Source organism: Bison bison, unplaced genomic scaffold, assembly GCF_000754665.1.
Source record: "Bison bison bison isolate TAMUID 2011002044 unplaced genomic scaffold, Bison_UMD1.0 scf7180017864042, whole genome shotgun sequence".
Taxonomy (NCBI): Eukaryota; Metazoa; Chordata; class Mammalia; order Artiodactyla; family Bovidae; genus Bison; species Bison bison.
Window position 1 is genome coordinate 3,024,263 of NW_011494614.1, and position 12,493 is coordinate 3,036,755.

Genomic DNA, 12,493 nt, shown 5'->3' on the forward strand with positions numbered 1-12,493 from the left:
TCTCAGCCTCTGTCGTCCCCTTCTCCTCCTGCCCCCAATCCCTCCCAGCATCAGAGTCTTTTCCAATTAGTCAACTCTTCGCATGAGGTGGCCAAAGTACACACAATCTTGATTACAGTAGCTTTGTAATAAGTTTTGAAATTGGGAAGTGTGAATTCTACACATTTGTTGTTCTTTCTCAAGATGGTTTTGGTTTTTTTGAGTTCTTTGCACTTCGGTATGAATTTTAGAAAAAGTTTATCAATTTCTGCCAAAAGGCAACTAGGATTTTGATGGTGATTGCATTGAATCAGTAAATCCATTTGTGGATTATTGTCATCTTGTTTCCAATCGAAGAGCATGAGATAGCTTTCCATTTATTTAAAGCTTTTAAAATTTCTTTCAATGGCGTGGTGTAGTTTTCAGTGCACAAATCTGGCATTTGTCTTATTAAATATGTTCTTAAAGTATCTTAATATTTTGATGTTATTTTTCATGAAACTTTTCCTTAATTTCATTTTTAGATTGTTCAGTGCTAATGTATACAAATACAATTGATTTTTGTATATTGATCTTGTATCCAGCAACCTTGATGAACTCATGTATTAGCTCTAATAGCTAATACCTTGTTGCTATTGATGGTGCTTAGCCTTTTCTGTATTGGAGATCATGCCCTCTGTAATTAGAGGTAAGTTTTACTTTTTCCCTTTCCAATCTGGATATCTTTTCTTTCTTTCTTTTAAAATGCCTAATTTCCCTGGCTAGAACCTTCAGTACAATATTTAATAAAAATGGCAAGAGTGGACATCCTGTCCTGTTCCTAATTTTAGGGGGAAAGCTTTCCAATTTTCATCATTAAGTGTGATGTTTTCTTAGGTGCCCTTTATCACATGGAAGAAGTTCCTGTCCATTTCTAGTTTAATTTTTTTTAATCATAAGTGGTGTGTACAATTTGCAGATTGACAGCATAAGAGTTCTAATACAAAAGAGGAGCTTAGTGTTATAATAATATAATAGAACATAATATAATATAATCTACAATTGTATTACTCTACCACTTAAGCTAAAGGTTCCCAGGGGCTTCCAGGATAAACAGCAAATTGCTTAATAAAAAATTCTTTCTACTCTGACTCAAGCCTGTCCATTTATTTCACTTGCCAAGTCTCACCTCAGGATCCACATTCCAGTCATGAAGAAATACTTAATGTTCCACAAAAGGGTCATACTTCCTCACTCATCTCTCGGGTTCTGCACAGACAGTTCCTTTGCCTAACGCACAAAACTTCTTTCTTTTCCTGAAAGACTTCTACTTGTCTTGATCTATTTCAAGATCCAGCATGTGCTTCCATTTTTCATCATTAAGTGTTAATCCTGTGGCTTTCCAGAGCATGTGTAGTCTAGCTGTGTGTCTGTCATGTAATCTCAACTGTACTCAAATAATATGTCCAACTGTCTAATTCCCACCGGACTGGGGATTTTCAGATGTGATCTTTTTATTCCTATTAACTAGCATGCTGGATGTTAGAGAATAGGTGTTTTAATTAAATAAATAATTCTTAATTCTAATGTCATGAAACTAACCTTTGCACAATGTGTAATGCTTACTTGCAGGTAAGGCTTTTTTTTTTTTTTTTAAACCACCACTGGCCCATAGCAGGGCAATTCAACTTTTGGCATTCATGGCTAACTTAATGGACTTTTGACACACATCCAAACCACAACATTTGGGTACATTTTCAAAGATATGTCACAATTTCAATTATTTAAGCATAGTATTTTAGAAATGAGCATCAATGATAACACAAATTATAAAACATCAATGTTCTAAAACATCATGTGTAACCTTGCTACGAGATACCTGTAACGCTTGAGGATCGAGGAGCTTGAACCAAGAGACAAGATCCACATCACCGTTACTATTTCGTGTTTATTTTAAATTACAAACCCCTTAAGTCACAATCATAATGGCAATATATCAGAGAAGGCAACATGTGTGTGATGAATTTCTGAGAAGGTGCTAGGTGGTTGGATCCTAAGAAATTATAGCCAGAGTACTCATCACAGACTACTTTTTAGTATCATGTTAGAAGCTAAGACACATATATATTCACTCAAGACTGTACAAATCAGAAAGAGGCAAATAGAGCTCCCATACAATTTTCATGCTGTATTGCAGTAGTAGGAAAGGTTTTAAAATACACCAAATAACATCATGTCTTTCTGTGAAAAAGAGAGAAAATTGTTGAGTGTGGGGATAAAATAAAATATTTATGCTGGATCCACTTGATTTTTTTCAAGAAACCCTAATGCATATCATAAAGAGTAAAACTTTTATTATTTTTCCTTCCTGAAGTAATAGATTCAGGTTATCCAAGATGATTATAGGGTATGATAACAGTTAGGGTCCGGGCTCTGAAGTCAGGTTGTTTATGCTAGAATACTGGCTCCACTGTTTTTCTCTTGAGACTCATAGTAATTTCTCTAACATCATTTTTAAGTGGGGATAATTATAACTTCTACTTCAAATGTAGGTTGTGAGGATTAAGTGAGGTAAAAAGAGTACTCTTTTTAGGACAGTACCTGGTGTATAGTATGTGCTCAGTAGCAGTGTGACTGAGCAGAAAGAAAATGTAGAAGAAATCCCTGGAACTTCCTTTCAGAAACCCATCCCCTGCCTATGCTTCCCAAAGGCCAAAGCCAGTTACAAGCCAGCTGAGAATGCTGAGGTCCATCTTAGAATTCTGCTGCCACAAAGCCCATAACATTTTGTTCATACTTGCCATATTTTAGCCATCTGCTCATTGTTTTATTGTTAATGCATTTCTTTTTTTCTCTCAGTTGTGAGTTCCTTGAGGATAGGATTAATATCTTATTCATAATTGGAACTCAGTAGAGTTTTAATAATTATTACTGAATTCAATAAATACTAAAAGAATGGCAACTCAAGTACAGGAGAATGCAGAGAAAAGAGAGGAAGGCTTTTGCAGGTAGTGATATTTGAAAAGACAATACAAAGTGTGGTTAATTTCTTCCTTCTTTAAGTAATTTTTATTTTTTTCCCTATAGTTATGTTTTTGAAGTTGAAGAAATCAAATACTACATAAATATTCTATTTGTTAAAAAAAATTCAAGCAACACATAAGCATGTAAACTAAATAATAAAAATTCTTTTCAGCAAACTGTCCATATTCCATTCTCTTCATCAAAAGTAGTTTTTTAATTCAGTCTTTAATTGGAGGAAATTTGCTTTACAATGTTGTGTTTATTTCTGAAGTACAACAATGCAAATCAGCCTTAATTATGTACATATCACCTCCTTCTTGAGCCTCCATCCCTTCTTCCCGTCCCAAAAGTAACATTGATTAGTTTTAACAAAAATCAATGTGAATTTTATCCAAACCTTTCTCTATACACTTAATATGTGTATGTTTGTGTGCTGTGAGTGTGTATATAATTATATAGTAATGATTCTTACTTTATACAATTTGGTTCATATTTTCTGCTCTAATGTTCTGTGTCTTGATTCTTTCACACTAGAAAATATATCTTAGCATTCTTTCCATCATTTAAACAATACTACAATGGACATTTTATACCTGAATTTTCATGCATGTTGAAAACTATTGCCATAAAATACTCTAAACTGGAATTGCTGGGTTTATTGTTATGTACATTATAAAAATGGCAAAGGGGGGGGAAATGTTAAAAAAGTTTTTGTGCTGAAAATGATCTCTTGAAATAGAAACTTCAATCAATTTACAGTGAAAATATCTAGGTAAATAAAATTTTAAGTGACCAAATATACAGATAATGATTGAGATCCTGGTTAAGTACAGGTGCAAAGAGAGATTTATTGATGGTAAATTGGTATTTTTAATGTTATCTGTTTATCAACTGGCCCCCCCAGGAGGACTTAATGCCCACATGGGTTTCTAATTTGCTACATTATGGAGGCTTAAAGGGAAAAATGAAGGCAGATGGAAAAGAAACATTAATGGGTTAAAATTGTTTATAACAAATATATTATTTACCTTGAAATGTGTACATACACAAGCCAAGAACTGTGTGAAGTACTCAGAATTCAGGGCTTAGCTGCCTTTTAAAAGTATTATTTAGTAAAGAACAGAAAGATATCTCAGCAAAAGGTGAATGCCTAGATTGAATTACCCAGAAGCAGAGACTGAGACCGGGTTTCAAGCATCTCACATCCCCCTTTTATTGTTCTTGGACTGCCTACTATATATGTGGTGTAGAAGTCTCCATTATTTCTGTATTCTCATTTTATCTTTCAATACATAAAGATTTTAAGAATAAATAATGATGGTACTCATTCCCATGAGCAATGCCGTTTTTACAAATCATTGTCAATTAACTTACCTATATCAATTCAGAGCCCAGTTTTACCAGTCCTAAAAAACTTCTGAAATTTAAAGGCAGTTGAATTTCACACCTTTTTTTTTTTTTGATGGCTGGTTAACAAATGGTGTTATTTCAAGACCATGACCATTTTATTTTTATTTATTTATTTTTATTTAAATTTATTTATTTTAATTGAAGGCTCACAGAAGCCAGGACTGTGTCTTTCTGTAAGCAAAATTATTTATTCACCAATATTTTCTTTCTCACTGTGTGTTTGGGGAGCGTTTTTCTCAAAATAGCAGTGAATATGAAATGGAGCATGACCCTATGGTCTTCCCCTCCCTGCCATGTCCTCTGTCTACGTTTTGTATGAGGAAAAACCTTAGCCAAACTTTGATTAGAGAAGTGAGAAAATGCAGAAACAAGGCAAATGGTCTAACAAGATGAAATAATAATAGTTTAGTCATTAAGCATATTTAAGGACCTTTAGTTCCAACTTTAAGAGCTATAGATAATATTCTAAGTCATATCCTGAGAGCTGTCTTATAAATATTGAAATTTCCACCAGGTAAAAGAAATTAATTACATGATGACCAGACTATAGCCATGACATTAGCTGTCACAATTCTGAGAACTGGCCTCAAGAAATGGAAACAGAATCTGGAACTAAAGATTAACAGTACTTAAAACAATCAAGATGATGCTGGTGAAACCATCATGTGACCAACTTTAAGATGACTATAACAGTTGACTGTGCTGTTTCAATATGTGACCCCCTTCCTCTGCCTATAAAAACTCTTGCCCCATGATGGTCAGGGCAGGGAGTCAACCTTTGGACAGGAGTCCATCCGCTCCATCTCCAGTTGCCGGCATCTAAAATAAAGTAAAATTTCCCTTTCACCAACCTTGCCTCTTTACTGTATTTTGAGCAGTGAGCACCAGGACCCTCACTTTACAAATAGAGCTACCATTTTTATAATACACTGTTTTATTGAGAGTGGAGTCCAGTCATATGGAAAGAATAGGTTACTCTCTGATTGAGGTGCCAGGTATTCAAAATGACTGATGAAAGTCTGCTTCTATTTGAAGAGCACAGTGGTACATGTGGAAAAATGACTAATTCACTGTGCTAGTCATTGGAAGACAAAGCAACTGTTAACTATAACAAATCTTGCTTTTCCTGTGGAACAATGTAAAATTCAACTTTTGCATTCAATGGAACTGGCAAACAGCCTCAGATATCTGGGTTTTACTTTGGCTGGAAATTCCTTTGTATTCTGCAGTCAATGTAGCACACAACATAAATGGATAACAAGTGATTTCAAAGAGTGATACAAATTCGATGCAACGTACCCAAGTATGTGTTGCCAACAGTCCACATATATGTTGAGCTCATGAGTAAGAGGCATGATGTGATTTGCTTCACTTTTAGTCAGATCACAATATTCAGTTCCCAAGCATAACCCCTTGACATTTGCAAATGCCAGGTCTTTTTCCTGTAGCGACTCAAATGAGATAATATGATGATAGGAAGGTATACAAATGCATTTATTCCTGACTCGCAGACATTCTAATTTTTTCCAAATTTGATCTAGCATGTTTATGGTTATTGATCATTGGAATTTACTTGCAGTTGCTTATTTACTTCAGTTTTTTAAAAAACAACAGATCAAGGAAACTTTATAGAAAAATACCTTCAAGTTGTGCACGTGACGGGATTGTGTAAATCTGTCACTTTCATGCTTAAATCAAATATGCCTTATACTTTAGTATAAGGAGTTCGAATATGAAGCTCACCAAAAGGAATATTACTTTTAAAACCTAAGCCATAAAATCTGAGAACATGTTCCAGTGATTCTCAGAAGGCATTTCATTAAGGATTAGCAATTTAGCACCTGACAATTCCCTTCTATTGACGAAAGCAACTGCCTGGTAAGCTTATCCAAGAACTTATGTTTCTATTTTTCTTTTAAAATAGTATATAGCATCCCAAACAACGGGATATTTATATTCATATTGCATGCCTATTAAATTTTTTTTTACTGTCACAATGTAAAAATTTGTTTCATGCTCTAAATTCTTCTTAAAAAGTAGAGCCCTAATGATCTTATGTTTCATTAGATAAATGGACATGCACAATCACAATTGTGCATTTCCCTTTTACTAGGAAGCTGCATGCTTACTTTTGTACTTTATGTTTCCTTTGTCTTAAATTGTCATATAATTATCTCACCCATCTTGCTTCTCACATTACTTTGATCTATCATTTTGCTCTTATTCTATTGGCTATATTTTGGTCAGTACTTTATTGCAAGTAATATTTTTTTTAAAACTGGGTTAACTAGAACTCTGGTGAGATAAAAAAGACAGGAGGGGACTAGGAGTGAGAGCTAGAAATGCAGACAAGTCTTTATTAATTTCTTATCAAAAGCTTTTGATACCTAAAGATAGTAATTAAATCCTAGTATTGAAGAGTTGCCTATTGTAGCAAAAAGCTGGGGCTTCCAAGATGTCTCAGTGGTAAGGAATCTGCTGAAATGCAGGAGACACAGGAGATGGGTTAGATCCCAGGGTCCAAAAGATCTCCTGAAGGAGGAAATGGCAACCCCTCAGTATTCTTGCTGGAAAAGTTCCATGGACCGAGGAGCCTGGCATCCTACAGTCCAAAGGGTTGCAAAGAGTTGGACACAACTGAGAGACTGAGCACACAGCACACACTACAGAAAATAACATGGTGCTCAAACATCAAGCTGGGCATGTATTTCCAGTATGAATGTGTGCAAATATTTGAATGTTCTGAACTCTTGCTGAACTTTTGTGAAATGACATACAACACATTTGCTCAAAAACTAAATGTAGGGAGAACAAGATGGTGGAGGAGTAGGTAGATATGAAGTGCATCTCTCTCCACAGATACATTAGGAATACACCTTCACACACAGAAGTGCATGCAGAGCACCAGCTGAGAGTGGACAGCAATACCTAACCAGCAGACAAGAATATATAGAACCACACAAAACTCAGTAGGACAAAGGAAATGGGGGGGGAAACAGAAGTGTTAGTAGGACTCGACCTGCCCTCAGCCGGTAGGGGAACTGAAGCAGGGGTCCGATCCCCACATCAGGGCAATTGTCTGAGTCAGGGAAGAAACAGTTAAGGCTGAGAGTGAAACAGCTGATCTGTGGCAGCCTAAATGGAATAAGAATCAGACAGTTCTTGCTGCAGCCATACAATGTTCTGGACAGGAACATTGGCTCCCGGGAAGGCGCAGCAGCTGGGAGCTGGAGTTTAGGGATTGTGGAGCAATCCCAGGGTGATGGCTGCTGTTGACTGTAGAGGAACGGATCAAAGGGATGTGAGGGAGGGGACTGTGATAAGAAATGCCTGTGGAAGAAAGGTGGGCAGCCATGGAAGCAAGGTGATACTGCTGAGTCACATGTAGGTGTTGGAGCCATCACCATAGCCTCCTCTCTCCACGTGCCAGCATCAGCAGCTGAACAACAGAAAGGCCGGCCCATCAAATGCATGATGAACGGAAATACAAAGGAGGACCCCACCCAAGGTGCTCCTTTAAGGGCCTGATGGGCCGATCTACAGAGTAGGATCCGGGGGGCCCCCTCTATGTGCCTGACCTGCTGAGCAACTTCTCTGTTGCTCTGGTCCTTCTCTGGACCCCAGACAAGAGAGCCCTCTAAATGCCAGAAAGGGTGGAGCTACGGAGAAAGAATGGCCAAAGAGACCCATTTATGATTAAAACTCTTCAGAAAATGGGCATAGAAGGAACCTTCAACATAGTAAAGGCCATATATGATAAGCCTGCAGAAAACATTGTTCTCAGTGGTGAAAAACTGAAAGCATTCTCCCTAAGATCAGGAACATGACAAAGGGGTCCACTCACACCACTATTATTCAACATAGTTCTGGAAGTCCTAGTTACAGCAGTCAGAGAAGAAAAAGAAATAAAAGGAATCAAGTTCAGAAAAGAAGTAAAAAAATAAGAAGTAAAGCTCTCACTGTTTGTAGATGACATGATACTGTACATAGAAAACCCTAAAGATACTATCAGAAAATTACTATAGCTAATTAGTGAATTTAGCAAAGTTGCAGGATACAAAATCAATACACAGAAGTCAGTTGCATTTCTGTATACTAACAATGAAAAATCAGAAAGAGAAATTAAAGAATCAATCCCATTCACCATTAAAACAAAAAGAATTAAATATCTAGGAATAAACTTACCTAAGGAGACAAAAGAACTGTACACAGAAAATTATAAGACCCTAATGAAAGAAATCAAAGATGACATAAACAGATGAAGAGATATTCCATGTTCCTGGGTAGGAAGAATCAATATTGTGAAAATGACTATACTACCAAATGCCAACTACAGATTCAATGTGATCCCTATAAAATTATCAATGACAAAACCAGAAGAAAAAAAATTTTCACAGAACTAGAAGAAAAAAAATTCACAATTCATATGGAAACACAAAAGTCCCTGAATAGCCAAAGCAGTCTTGAGAAAGAAGAATGGAGCTGGAAGAATCAACCTTCCTGATTTCAGATTACACTACAAAACTACAAGCCATCAAGACAGTATGTTACTGGCACAAAAACAGAAATATAGACCAATGGAACAAGATAGAAAGCCCAGAAATAAATCCATGCACCTATGGATATCTTATTTTTGACAAAGGAGGCAAGAATATACAATGGGGCAAAGACAGCCTCGTCAGTAAATGGTGCTGGAAAAACTGGACAGCTACATGTAAAAGAATGAAATTAGGACACTTCCTAATACCATACACAAAGATAAATTCAAAATGGATTAAAAACCTAAATGCAAGACCACAAACTAAAAAAACCTTAGAGGAAAACACAGGCAGAACACTCGATGACATAAATCAAAGCAAGATCCTCTATGACCCACCTCCTAGAGTACCAGAAATAAAAACAAAAGTAAACAAGTGGGACCTTATTACACTTAAATCTTTTGCACAGCAAAGGAAACTATAAGCAAGGTGAAAAGACAAACCTCAGAATGGGAGAAAATAATAGCAAATGAAACAATTGACAAAGGATTAATTTCCAAAATATACAAACAGCTCATACAAATCAATACCAGAAAAACAAACAACCCAGAAAACGTGGGGAAAAGACATAAACAGACATATCTCCAAAGAAGACATACAGATGGCTAAGAAACACACGAAAAGATTGCTCAACATCTCTCATTATTAGAGAAATGCAAATTAAAATAACAATGAGATATCATCTCACAATAGTCAGAATGGCCATAATCAAAAAGTCTACAAACAATAAATGCGGGAGAGGGTGTGGAGAAAAGGGAATGCTCTTGCACTGTTGGAGGGAATGTAAGTTGACACAGCCATATGGAAGATGGTATGGAGATTCCTTACAAAACTAGGAATAAAGGCACCATGCTACTGCTAAGTCGCTTCAGTTGTGTCCGACTCTGTGAGACCCCATAGACGGCAGCCCACCAGGCTCCCCCATCCCTGGGATTCTCCAGGCAAGAACACTGGAGTGGGTTGCCATTTCCTTCTCCAGTGCATGAAAGTGAAAAGTGAAAGTGAAGTCGCTCAGTCGTGTCCGACTCTTCTCGACCTCATGGACTGCAGCCTATCAGGCTCCTCCATCCATGGGATTTTCCAGGCAAGAGTACTGGAGTGGGGTGCCATTGCCTTCTCTGAAAGGCACCATATGATCCAGCAATCTCATTCCTAGGCATATACCTTGAGGAAACTAAAATTGAAAAAGACACATGTATCCCATTGTTCATTGCAGCATTATTTACAACAGCTAGAACATGGAAGCAGCCTAGATGTCCATCGACAGTTGAATAGATAAAGAAGTTGTGGTACATATACACAATGAAATATTACTAAACCATAAAAATAACCCATTTGAGTCAGTTCTGATGAAGTGGATGAACCTAGACCTATTATGCAGAGTTAAGTAAGTCAGAGGGAAGGATAAATATCATATTCTAACACATATATATGGAATCTAGAAAAATGGTACTGAAGAATTTATTTAAGGGCAGCAATGGAGAAACAGACATAGAAGATAGACGAATGAACATGGGGATAGGAGAGGAGAGGGTAAAATGTATGGAAAGAGTAACATAGAAAATTACATTCAGTTCAGTTCAGTTGCTCAGTCGTGTCTGACTCTTTGCTACCCCATGGACTGTAGCACGCCAGGCCTCCCTGTCCATCACCAACTCCCAGAGTTTACTCAAACTCATGTCCATTGAGTCAGTGATGCCATCCAACCATCTCATTCTCTGTCATCCCCTTCTCCTCCTGCCTTCAATCTTTCCCAGCATCAGGGTCTTTTCAAATGAGTCAGTTCTTCACATCAGGTGTCCAAAGTATTGGAGTTTCAGCTTCAACATCAGTCCTCCCAATGAATATTCAGGACTGATTTCCCTTAGGATGGACTGGTTGGATCTCCTTGCAGTCCAAGGGACTCTCAAGAGTCTTCTCCAACACCACAGTTCCAAAGCATGAATGCTTTGGTGCTCACCCTTCTTTATAGTCCAAAACTCACATCCATACATGACTACTAGAGAAACCATAGCTTTGACTAGACAGACCTTTGTTGGCAAAGTAATGTCTCTGCTTTTTAATAAGCTGTCTAGGCTGGTTATAGCTTTTCTGCCAAGGAGCAATTTCTTTTAATTTCATGGCTGCAGTCACCATCTGCAGTGATTTTGGATCCCCCCAAAATAAAATCTCTCACTGTTTTCATTGTTTCTCCATCTATTTGCTGTGAAGTGATGGGACCAGATGCCATGATCTTAGTTTTTTGAATGCTGAGTTTAAAGCCAACTTTTTCACTCTCCTCTTTCATTTTCATCAAGAGGCTCTTTAGTTCTTCACTTTCTGCCCTAAGGATGGTATCATCTGCATGTCTGAGGTTACTGATATTTCTCCTGGCAATCTTGATTCCAGCTTGTGCTTCTTCCAGCCCAGCGTTTCTCATGATGTACTCTGCACAGAAGTTAAATAAGCAGGGTGACAATATACAGCCTTGACAAACTCCTTTTCCTATTTGGTACCAGTCTGTTTTTCCATGTCCAGTTCTAACTGTTGCTTCCTGACCTGCATACAAATTTCTCAAGAGCCAGGTCAGGTGATCTGGTATTCCTATCTCTTGAACAATTTTCCACAGTTTATTGTGATCCACACAGTCTAAGGCTTTGGCATCGTCAATAAAGCAGAAATAGATATTTTTCTGGAACTCTCTTGCTTTTTTGACCATCCAGCAAATGTTGGCAATTTGATTGCTGGTTCCTCTGCCTTTTCTAAAATCAGCTTGAACATCTGGAAGTTCATTGTTCATGTATTGCTGAAGCCTGGCTTGGAGAATTCTGAGCATTACTTTACTAGCATGTGAGATGAGTGTAATTGTGCAGTAGTTTGAGTATTCTTTGGCATTGCCTTTCTTTGGGATTGGAATGAAAACTGACCTTTTCCAGTCCTGTGGCCACTGCTGAGTTTTCCAAATTTGCTGGCATATTGAGTGCAGCACTTTCACAGCATCTTCTTTTAGGATTTGAAATAGCTCAACTGAAATTCCATCACCTCCGTTAGCTTTGTTTGTAGTGATGCTTCCTAAGGCCCACTTGATCTTGCATTCCAGGATGTCTGGCTCTAGGTGAGTAATCACACCATCGTGATTATCTGGGTCATGAAGATCTTTTTTTGTATAGTTCTTCTGTGTATTCTTGCCACTTCTTCTTAATATATTCTGCTTCTGTTAGGTCCATACCATTTCTGTCCTTTATTGAGCCCATCTTCAATATGCCAGCAAGTTTGGAAAACTCAGCAGTGGCCACAGGACTGGAAAAGGTCAGTTTTCATTCCAATCCCAAGAAAGGCAATGCCAAAGAATGCTCAAACTACCGCACAATTGCACTCATCTCACACGCTAGTAAAGTAATGCTCAAAATTCTCCAAGCCATGCTTCAGCAATATGTGAACCGTGAACTTCCTGATGTTCAAGCTGGTTTTAGCAAAGGCAGAGGAACCAGAGACCAAATTGCCAACATCTGCTTGATCATGGAAAAAGCAAGAGAGTTCCAGAAAGGCATCTATTTCTGCTTTATTGACAATGCCAAAGCCTT